This window comes from Dipodomys merriami, unplaced genomic scaffold (assembly GCF_024711535.1).
Source record: "Dipodomys merriami isolate MVZ:Mamm:240054 unplaced genomic scaffold, mDipMer1.0.p SCAF_684, whole genome shotgun sequence".
In the NCBI taxonomy this organism is placed as follows: Eukaryota; Metazoa; Chordata; class Mammalia; order Rodentia; family Heteromyidae; genus Dipodomys; species Dipodomys merriami.
This window is the reverse complement of record NW_027206273.1, coordinates 87,971-99,139: the sequence shown is the minus strand read 5'-3', so window position 1 is coordinate 99,139 and position 11,169 is coordinate 87,971. Positions and strand designations below refer to the sequence as shown.

Here is an 11,169-nt window from a genome sequence, read left to right as displayed (position 1 = left end):
GGTCCTCATTTTCAGCCTGTACTTTTGAATACTGAGGAAAATCTTTCCTCTGCTCTCTATCAATTCCCTACTATGCAGTTCGAATAATTTAAAATAGTAAAAATGGAAAAAGAGAAAATAAATCATGGTGAAAAAACATATGCAGGAAATTCACCAGATTTTTCTGACCAGTTCAACCATTGTGAACTCTTGGTGAAATATGTGGACATCTCATTCCCACTTGCACTCAAAGTCCCTGGTTAGGAAATTTTGACGAAGACAAGGAAGAAGATGAAAAAGTGAGAAATGGTATCAATTGCAAGAAAAAAAATATGGTGTAGGATCCAAGCCAATTTATTCTTTGGGATGTTGAAATTAATTGGCTTACTACGGTGTGTAGACTACTTTCCAAAAAGGCCACTCAGATGAATACTAGGGATGAGGATGAATATAACCCTCTTCATTGGTAAGCCTAGAGTGGACACTTAGACATTGTCCATGAGTTGGTAGCGCAAGGCAGATATTCATGCAATAACTCTGAATGGCTGACAACCCTGCACAGTGCTTATATGTACAATAATATTAGAGTGGCTTCTTTCTTAATTCATCATGATGCAGATACCAATACCCAAAATAAGGCCTCTTGACTGCCCTGCATCTTGCTGCTGGGAATAGAAATAGAAAAGATACTCTCTTGAACCATTATATCAAACCAGGTCTGAAGAAAAACTTGCATTTAATATTGCCATAGGATAAGTATGTATCACTACCTCTTTGAAGTTGTGGAAGGCTGTACAAATTGTTCTCCTAAGTCATAATGGTTTGGTTACGTTTCTTAAATTTCAAAAATGCCAGTCCATCCTTTGTGTCCCTTAATTTTTTTCACAATACAAAGTAACAGCAGTATCTTACTTTAAAAATTCATGGATTCCATGGTATTCTTCCAAGTGAATTGCCTGACTTTGATGTCAAAATGTATTCAAGAGTTGTTTGTATATATCTATAATGATTCCTGCAGTTGTTGATTTTTTTAAATCAGAAATAATTTTAACTTATCTGTTGAAATGAATAGTATAGAAACTAAAGTTTTTCCTCGTAGTTTTCTGAAAAAAGTATATCTATGTTTGTATAATATACATAATCTATTTCATTCGCTCCTAGATATAATACTTGGAATTCTACATTGTTATATAATGTATAGGTTCATTAATAAATGTGTCCTTTCAGATTGCATTCCATATAGAAGAAGTTTAAGATTTCTTTTTTTTCCTAGGTCCTTATATTATTTTATTTCTTTGGGATAAAATTACAATGTTATCTAATTTCAATTTTTGTAAAGGTTATGCTATGTAAAGGCCTTTCTAAGGTGAAGAATTAATACACTGATGTCAAACTAACCTTTAGTTCTATAAATTACATGTATTTTTGCACTTTTTTTTGGTAATTAACTTTTTAATAACTGTTTTTCATTTCTTGCATCAGAATAATGAAAATTATGGAATACTTCACAAATTTTCATATCATCTTTGTGCAAGTGCCATGTTAAACTCTGTATTGTAATTTGGGTAGACCTGCTTCTGAAGCATGCAGTACCCTCTAAATTTAAGTACTTAATGTTTCAATCTTTATACAGGCATATATCCATGGTTCCCTATTTGTAACAAGGAACTCTTAATGTTCCTAAAAATGCTATTGATCTTATTTCTCTAAAATTCTGTGTATAGTGGAAAAAACATATCGTTTGGTCAATTACTCACATTTACATTTTTTTTCAGTGTCTATTTTGTCATTTTCATTTTAAATTTGATCATACTTTGAAACCTTTTCAACTAAGTCCAAAGGTGATGGTTTTTCAGGTACTTATTTATCAACTCAGTTAGCTTTGTAGAGCTAATGGATTCAAAGTAAGCCTTACTTAAGAGCTACTTCTAAACTTCTGCAGCTTAAAATTTCCCAAATGAGGTCTTGCTGGGACAAATGTCTACCTGAACGTTTACCCTTCTTCCATGTAGGAACAGACCAACCAGAATATCTTACCCTGACAGCATAGATTGTCTTACTGGAACAAAACTAATCTTAGTTACAAGGGATCGTAGAGAGATGAACAGTTCAGACAGAATTGTTCAGAATGGAAGGTATTTTATCAAAATATAATTGTTTATTATACTTATCATTTCAAAAGTAGCTAAAGCCAAGAAGGTGAAAAAATTGTTCATATGCATGATTACCTACTGTTCTAGCCTGTCTATCATCCAACCTGGCAGGAATTTACACTACTGACTTTCTATCACCAAATATTTCCATAGTTGCTGGAGAAGACCATATGTTTCTCCTTGATATTAGGCCTTAAATTGGTAATGTTTTAATCATAGTTTTTCCTCTTAGCTCTAGGCTGTAAATCTACAAATGTTAAAGCTTTAAGTCTAACTCTACCAAAAACTGAGGTAGAGATAAACGAATAATACTTTAAAACAGAGTTTCTTTTGATTCCCTAACCACAACACAATAATGCAAAACAATTTTTATTTTATATATGCTTATATATTTTATATTTATATGTGCTGATTTTAAATTTCACACAGTGAATCTTTCTACAAAATAATTGAAGACTCATCTCAATTTCTCATTTCCTACATTATTTCAGGACCCCAATTCCTTACAAGAATTAGCAGAAATCAATTGTGAAATGCAAGGCAACTTAAAATGAAAGATGAGATCACAAAATCTGAGAGAAAGTACTGTAATATGAGTGAACAAAATCACAAATGAACACGATTATTTTTAGTACTCCTCTCCTAATGATTAATGAAAGATTTCAGTGCAGCCAAAAAAATAGTTTCTGTAGGGCTGGGAAGGTGGCTCAGTGGTAGAGCACTTGCCTTGCATGCCTGAGGCCCTGTGTTCGATTCCTCAGCACCACATAAGCAAAAAGAAAAAAGCCGGAAGTGGCGCTGTGGCTCAAGTGGTAGAGCGCTAGCCTTGAGCTGAAGAGCTGAGGGACAGTGCCCAGGCCCAGAGTTCAGGCCCCACGACTGGACAACCTCCCCCAAAAATAGTTTCTGTAATAATAGATACATAATTGGTCTACCAAGGCTAGGAATACTTGATTTAAAGGTCAAATATAATTTAGAATAGCATTAACTGGGAAGATCCTTAGTGCTTCAAAACACTGGTAGTTCAGTAAAACTAGGTTCTGTAGTGTAAAAATGTTGTCATTCTCAAACCAATGATAACCTACATTTTATGTCCCTAACGTATATTCATTTTCAAATAAACTATTTAAAATCACATTTGCCAAAATAACCTTGACAAGTAGATGATAGTGAGTTTACAAGGTTTTCAAGTGTAGGGAGCAAGTTACAATAGAGTTGATTTACCTACCCAGCACTAATACCAAACAAGTTAAACCATTCATTAAAGTGTAGAAATAGGACCCCTCACCATTTGTGTTGTTTAGTAGGTGCCTTCCAGAAATGTGTTAAATGGATCAGCCTCCCATATTTCAAACACAAATATTAGCTAACAAAGTAAATTTCATCAAATAAGAAGGTATATTTTAAAAAGTCACTAATAGCTGCCTTATCATGTGTTGGTTTATGTTTTCCCTATCTGTCTAACATAGTAAGAAATATGATTTTAAGTCTTGAATATGGGTACTGATGAGAGATGTGATAAACAAAATCTGTCTTCTATTTCTGTCATATTCCTCTAAGAAGTAAATTTTAGTTTTCTTCTTTTTCCAAAACTTATAGGTAGTAGAAAAAATTATCCTATGTAAAATAAAATAATCACACACCATTGTCCAAAGCTATTTATAAAAACTGGTAGTTAGGAATAAATTCTAAGCCATTTTTAAACTTTCTTATTGATTAAAGATTAATCTTCCAAATGAATGAGAATAAAATCATGTCTAAGTGCTTAACATCTCCAGTCTTGCAAATTGTTATTGCAGATGAATGAATTATGGAAATATAAGCTGACAACAGTTCAAGTGTATGTGGGAGTGAAACTCCATGGAATGCATATAAACCTTTCAAAGTATTAACAGGCAGTTTAACAGAATGACTATCAGGAAATTGAAACCAGAGAGGAACAATAGTCAAGAAATAGAACGAATGAAAAATAGAACAAGGGGCAAGTACAGCTAGAATACTCAATGTACATATGTAATTAAGGAAGTGCTAAATCTGAACTCAATCTTGGAGAAAGGATTGGTTGAGGTTGATAGAAGGAGTGACTCTGATCCAGGAGCATTGGACAATTAGATGGACATATTTAATTGTAACACACTTGCACAACCTTTTGAAATTCACTTAAAAACAACAATAAAAACACACAAAAATCACAACCAAACAGCAATCTCTAGAGAGTATGAATATGACCTCTCAAAATTTTAAGCTGTTAATGAAGGGCGGTCTTTGGAAAAGCAAAGAAAGCTGTTCAAAGAGGGAAGCTTGGGGTAGGGGAGAATTTTGAACAGATTTAAAAAGATTGTCTAAGGTTATAAATCACCTATAGCTACTGCAAATATTTTCTTCTGCGAGTGCTCTTTGTCTGAACTGGATACTCCAGTCCTGAGGCACACTTGATAGCTTGTGAAGAAGAATGGAAGAAGCAAGATCAAGAACCTATTACTCCACTGGAGAGAAAATAGTCCTCTATGTTTCCTCTCAATCTCTTCACTACTCCATTTTCATACTTTTAATAACGTCATGTGATTTTGAATTTTCTTTCCTTCTTTGTTCTCACAAAGTAATTGTTCAAAATAATTCATTAAATATTATTTGCCATTATTTTCTATCATGCTGTTCACTTGTTCAAGCGAGTCCATTAAACTTCCCCTTTTCATTTGGTTGCCACGAAAACCCAACAGCTATGTTAATGAGGACCAACACTACTGCAAAACTTTGTCTCCAAAAATCCAGTCGAAGAACCTATAATCACAACTATTTGGCTATATTTTTTTTTCATTTTTCTTTTACCTTGAAATTTTCTTGTGTCTAAAGTGCCCACAAAAATAAGTACTCAACCACTTTTTGGTTCAATCACTTCTATCCTCAAAGATATATTTTGCTAAAAAGATATTTAGAGGAAACCTAAGAATACTCCACTATTATCGTCTCTCTTAAGACTTTTATCTTCTCTCTTAAGACTCTCCTTAGATACCATATCAGGAACAGTGAAGTTATTCTTTGCAAAATTATTTAAATAGATTATTTTCCTCTTGGTCTTGTATTTGCTCAACATGATATATGGAGAAGAATAGAGTTAAATCACCGATTCCTTGGATGACATTGTCTGTTACAAAGGACAATACTTCTATGTCCTACTTCTATCTCCCCCTCTTAGCTCTTGCTTGATTTCCAATTAATCACAACTTCTTGGCTTCAAGTCTAGTGAAGCTGAAGGACTATAAGACGTCCCCCACTGCTACATCTTCATGGTTTCTCTTTGAAAACTCTTTTACTTGGAGGTGGAATTTATTGTCATGTCTTCATTCAATTTGTTCTTCATTATACTGAGCCAAATAGGCTCTGTAAAATCTCTTTAGGTATCAAAAACATTAAGACAATCTATATCAAAAAGTTTTGGTCCCCTCCATTGCTGAAACCAAAATGCTTAGCTAGGGTTTCTAATAACGTGTTTTCTTACCTTTTCAATTTGCTCAATTCTTTTCTGATCCCCAAACTTTCTGGCTTATGTAAAAAAAGAAGTCTTCACTATCTCATGTTAATAAGGATATTATATTTTTTAAGCTACTATGAAATGTGAAATCACTGGTTTGAAGTATCCAATCAGATTTTTTTCTGTGTTTCAGTGCTTCACATGCAAAGACATTGTGGAAAGTATTAAAACAGAAAAGTGTAAACTCAATACGTTGTTTTATTGTGAAGGGCACTTTCTCCCTAAATATTTTGACTCAAATTATCTTTTTAAGGGAATTACTGTTTAGTAATTAAAGGTCAATTCACAAATTTTGATGTCTTATTTAAAAAAAAAAAAGCTTTGCATTTAAATTCGATTACAACCTTGTTTCACGCAGTAAGAGTATATTTCCTGGGTAAGGACAATTCTCATGGGAACCTACAGGATTTACAGCAAGGTTTGTGAGGTTTGTTTGTTTACTGTGAAAATGAGCCATCTTACCCACATTGCTCCTTCTCAGCTAAGTCTCCATGAATTTCTTTGCATGAAAGCCTATTTTCTCAGGCAATTTTAAATTTTCTTAATAGGCTAAGTTAAAATTTTGAACAATTAACATTTACCTGTCATAATTTTAAAACTCTTTTGAAATTCCTTTATCAGAATCGCGAATTTACCAATCCTAATTCCACCTTTACCATCAAAAACAGTTAAAATGTTGTTTTCATGATATAGTACCCATGAAAGTATTATTTTCCAGTGACTTTGTTATGCTTATATATGAACATGATGCTGAGCAAAATGAACTCTAAGATATGGAAAGAGATATTTATTTGCAGTTGTTTTTAATGTACTATGTGATTTCTATTTTCCTTGGGTTTTTCCCCTATGGTTTATCTCCTACTGTGTTTGATTTTGGTACCCTGTGTATTGTGTATACATTTACCTTAATTAGGGAAGGGAAGAGGAACAACAAAATGGCGAGATAAAGGAGAAAAGGAAAACCAATGCAATAGCAATACTCAGAAGACAATATGTTGGAAATGTACATTACAACTTGTGAGGGGTATTGGGGTGAAGTAAAACTGTGAGAAAAATGAGAGAGGGGATAATAAGTTTGAAAAGTTATGTATTCACTGACTTACAATTGCTAAACCACTGCACATCACTTTCACATTAAAATTAAATTTAAAAAAAAACAGCATGAAATAAAATTTCACTGTATTGGTGTAGTAAATATTGTTCTTTATGTAGTAATTTTTAAAAAAATCAGTACTATTTGGCATCTAATTTGAATGAATTACCCCTTCTTAATGGGAGGGCCACCAACTTGAATGTTATCCAACTAGACAATTTTTTCACAATATACTTGCCAATATTTTCAAAAAAGAATTAACTAGTACTTTCTCATATTAAAACCGAAAACCGTTTAATTCTATGGAAACCCATAACTTTTAAAAGTAAATAAGTTTTTAAGAGGAAAGAATATGTATGTTCTTCAAAATTCCTATGACTAATAATTACTCACTTTAAAATTCTGAACATTCCATACCTGAGAGATTCAAAATAGTACCTGTTTCCATGTTATGTAATTCTGCAATAGATGCATTTTCCAATGGGGTGTTACAGATTGAGAAGTGAACAGAAAAATAGCCACATTCTGGTATAGGATAAAACTGTAAAGCGTCGGTTATAATTAATTCTTCAAGAGTAAGCAATTGTTTATCAGATTAAGCTATTATTTCTATGACCATCAATCCCATAATTTATGCCATAAAGTCATCCTAGACCAACAGTTTTCAACTTGTAGGGTGCACCTCAAAATTCCCTTAATTCACATCACAAATAGCTTATCTCTATTGGGAAAAATACTACACCTGTGCTAATGTGATGCCCTCCGTGTTCTGGACAGAACACCACAATAAACTGGGTTGCAACATTTTTCCTCACCTGGTATTCTTGCAAATATTATTTATATTTATACTTTTTTAAGTATCATAGATATTCAGCATGCTAAGATCGGAAGATTACAGTTCAAAGCCCATGAGGCAGGAAGGTTCCCTAGATTCTTATCTCCAATAAACTTCTCAGTAAAAGCCAGACACAAGTGGTACTGAGGTTGAAGTGTTAGGGCACAAGCCTTGAGCTTAACAGGCTCAGAGACAGTGTCCAGGTCCAGAGTTCAAGCCCCATGACAAAGCAATAAAACAAAAACAAAAATAAAAACAAACCCCAAACCTAGCATTTTTCTCACTGTATACAGAGGCACGTAATTAAGGAAATTGCTTCTTGTGTTACATACAGGTAGAAGAAAGAAGATGTCACACAATTATTCTCTTCATACCATGTTATATTAAAGTCTCAAAAAATTGCTTTTTCTAAATTTATAAATTAGTATCATCAATTTGTTGGCAACTCGGTCTACATTATTCATATTATCTACATGAGCAGTTAGAATTATCTATTAACTGAGTTCTAATTATAACTCTCTTGAAACAATATGCTAGGCAAATAGAATGCAAGAAACATTTATAAATTTGTCAATTAAACCCTCTACCTAAAAAAAATTGTAGTATCCTATAGAATATGAAATTACAAACGAAACCAAAGTATTTTTTGAAGTCTTAACTCTAATTTAGCAAGAGCTATAAAGACCTACATTAAATGAAATTTGCTATTCCTCCAGGCTTAAGCTTTTGTAATCCTTCATCCTTTCCTTGGAACCTAACAGAATGATTATTACTTACTTTTTCAAATTTTGGATGGGAATCATGAACCATTTTGCATCTAAGAATGTTCTATAATGAAGAGAGCATTTAAAACACAACTGAGGGTTATATACCAGTTGCATTTCAATAGAAAACTTGGCTTTTCAAACCATAATGAAGAAATTAGCCCAAACTTCCAACAGTGCATTCCTATCTTGTTTGGTTTGTTTTATTAAGACAAAATTATACTACCTGCTTCAGGGAAGGTATCAGTAATAATTACAGTCTCTAATCTCCTGTCAGTCTGAGTGCTCGAATTCAAGGCTTGTATCACATTGCCCCACCATAGTTTCTTTCTTTATTTACTTATTTGTTTCTTTGTTTATTTTTGGGTCCGGTAATGGGGCCTGAACTCTGGGCCTGGGTGCTGTCCCTTAGCTCTTCTGCTCAAAGCTAGCGCTCTACCACTTAAGCCACAAAGCCACTTCCAGCTTTTTTCTTTTTGCTTATGTGGTGCTGAGGAATCAAACCCAGGGCTACATGAATGCAAGCCAAGCTCTCTACCACTGAGCCACATTCCCAGCCCCTTCTTGGTTTATTTAATCTAGATACAGATTAGCAATTCTGAACTTCTCCAGTGATATTATCCACTGGACTTCTCAGACTGTTCATGTACTATCTTCAAAGATGTTCTAACATTTGACACAGGGTATGAACATTTTCAATGCATCTGCTGGGTCTCTGATTCATTCCTCCATAGATCCAATCCCTTTAATATTGATTACTTGACTCTCTTACTATCTCTGGTCTTTACCTATGTAATATTCTCAAACTTTTTGGAAGAAAGTTCATTTGAGGATTTTCTCATTTTAAAAATTATTACTTGATTCTAGTTTTACTCAGGAAATCTTTTCTATTGTTTTCTAACTTTTCTACATATTGTGAGAGTTGCTTCAGAGGCACATATAAGGGCCTCTGTGTGTATGTGTATGTTTACATGTATGTTTGCAAAAGCCTCAAGCTCTTATTCATCATTCTTGCTCATGACTGTTATTCAATCACCTAAGCCATTCTTCCAATCCAGCTTTTGGCTGGTTAATTATAGATAGTGTCTCAAACACTGTTCTGCCCAGGCTGGATGCAAACTGAACTTCCGAGACTCCTTTACATTCTTAGGTTTCATTTATCCAGTAGAATCAACTTTTAAACTACAAACATTTTTTGAGTGTAAAGTCTAAGCTGTAGTCCAGATTTTTAACTCAAGATTTCATATAAAGATAGATGAATATACAAATTACATATGCTGAGTGTACACTGTTAGAAATGTGATCCTAAGCTGGGTGGTGTTGAGATCTGAGGATTGGAGTTCAAAGCCAGCCCCGGTAGGAAAGTCATGGAGACTCTTTTCTCCAATTTACTGCAAGAAAACTGGAAACGGCACTGTGGCTCAAGTGGTAGAGCATTAGCCTTGAGCTGAATAGCAGAGGGACAGTGCCCAGGCCCAGATTTCAAGTGCCAAGACCACCACCAACAAAAATATATAAGTAAAGGAAAGAAAAAAATGTGATCTTATCCACCAGTTCATGGCTAGTATAATGTTGCTCCTAAAATCTCTCCACCAACCATTATACATTGTGCCATTTCAAGTCCTCTGTGGTGTATATTGGAGTATCCTGAAGAGTTCTTGTACCAGGGTCTGGGTTTTAATCATCATTATAGAGTGGCTTTGCAATGCCACCTCCTGGGCTATTCTGTAGGCCAGGGTACTGCCTTTACTCACAGCATCTTTAGGTTTTTGATGTCTAGGGCAATGAACAATGGCTAACTTAGGCAGCCAAAGAGCAGTAATTAAAGCCAAGATTCCATCTTTATTTTTGATGGTTTTCCCTTCAGATGTCAGTAATCATCTTTCTTTGTAAATAGCTCTGTGTACATGAGCCGTTGCAAATGCATATGGACTGTCAGTGTACACAGTTAGCCTTTTGTCCTTTCCCAGTGTTAGAGCTTGGGTCAGGGCTATTAACTTGACTCTCTGTGTTGATATGGCTACTGGTAGAGGTTCAGCCCAGACCACATCAGTCTCAGTCACTACTGCCACTCCCGCATAATTCTCCCTGATGAATAAAGCTGCTTTCATCTGTAAACCACACGAGTTCAGCATCCAGCAATGGCTGGACCCTTAAGTCCTCTTGGATGTTATGGACTTGTGCCAGGATTTCTGAGCAGTTATGTAGTGGCATGTTTAGATCCTGATCTGGTAGGATGGAGAGCCGAGGGAGCCTGGAAATTGATTCTGAGAGGGTTGAGTAGCATTCCTTGGTAATGGGTTATTTGGGTATTGCTGAGTCACCGATCTGGTGGTTGCTTTAACACACCCTCAATAGTGTGGGGGGTGGTCACATACAGTTCTTGTCCCATGGTTAATTTATCTGTGTATTTTACCATCAGGGCAGTAGCCGCTATCATTCTCAGAATTGGTGTCCATCCTACTGTTACTGAGTCTAATTTCTTTAACAAGTAGGCTATTGGTTTTCTTCATGGGCCCAAATATTGGGTTAGGACTCCTTTTGCTATTCCATTATGTTCATCCACATATAAATAAAAGGGTTTACTGGCATTATGGAGTTCCAACACTGGGGCTTATAATAAGGCACTTTTTATCTGTTCAAAGGCTCATTCAGCTTCCTCTGTCCATTGAAACAGTTGCTTCTCCTCGTAAAGAGGTTTAGCCAGCTCTGCAAACCCTTGGATTCACAGATGGCAAAAGGTGGCAGAACCCAAAAACACCCTTACTTGGTGCTGTGACCGTGGTGTTGGAATTTTGAAGGACAGTTTATTT

At 34.8% G+C, this 11,169-nt stretch overlaps 1 pseudogene; it reads right to left on the bottom strand.

Annotated features, from left to right (window-relative positions):
* Positions 1-1,468: 1,468 nt before the first annotated feature.
* On the bottom strand, positions 1,469-1,565 carry LOC138816108 (U6 spliceosomal RNA; annotated as a pseudogene).
* Between the last annotated feature and the right edge of the window lie 9,604 nt (positions 1,566-11,169).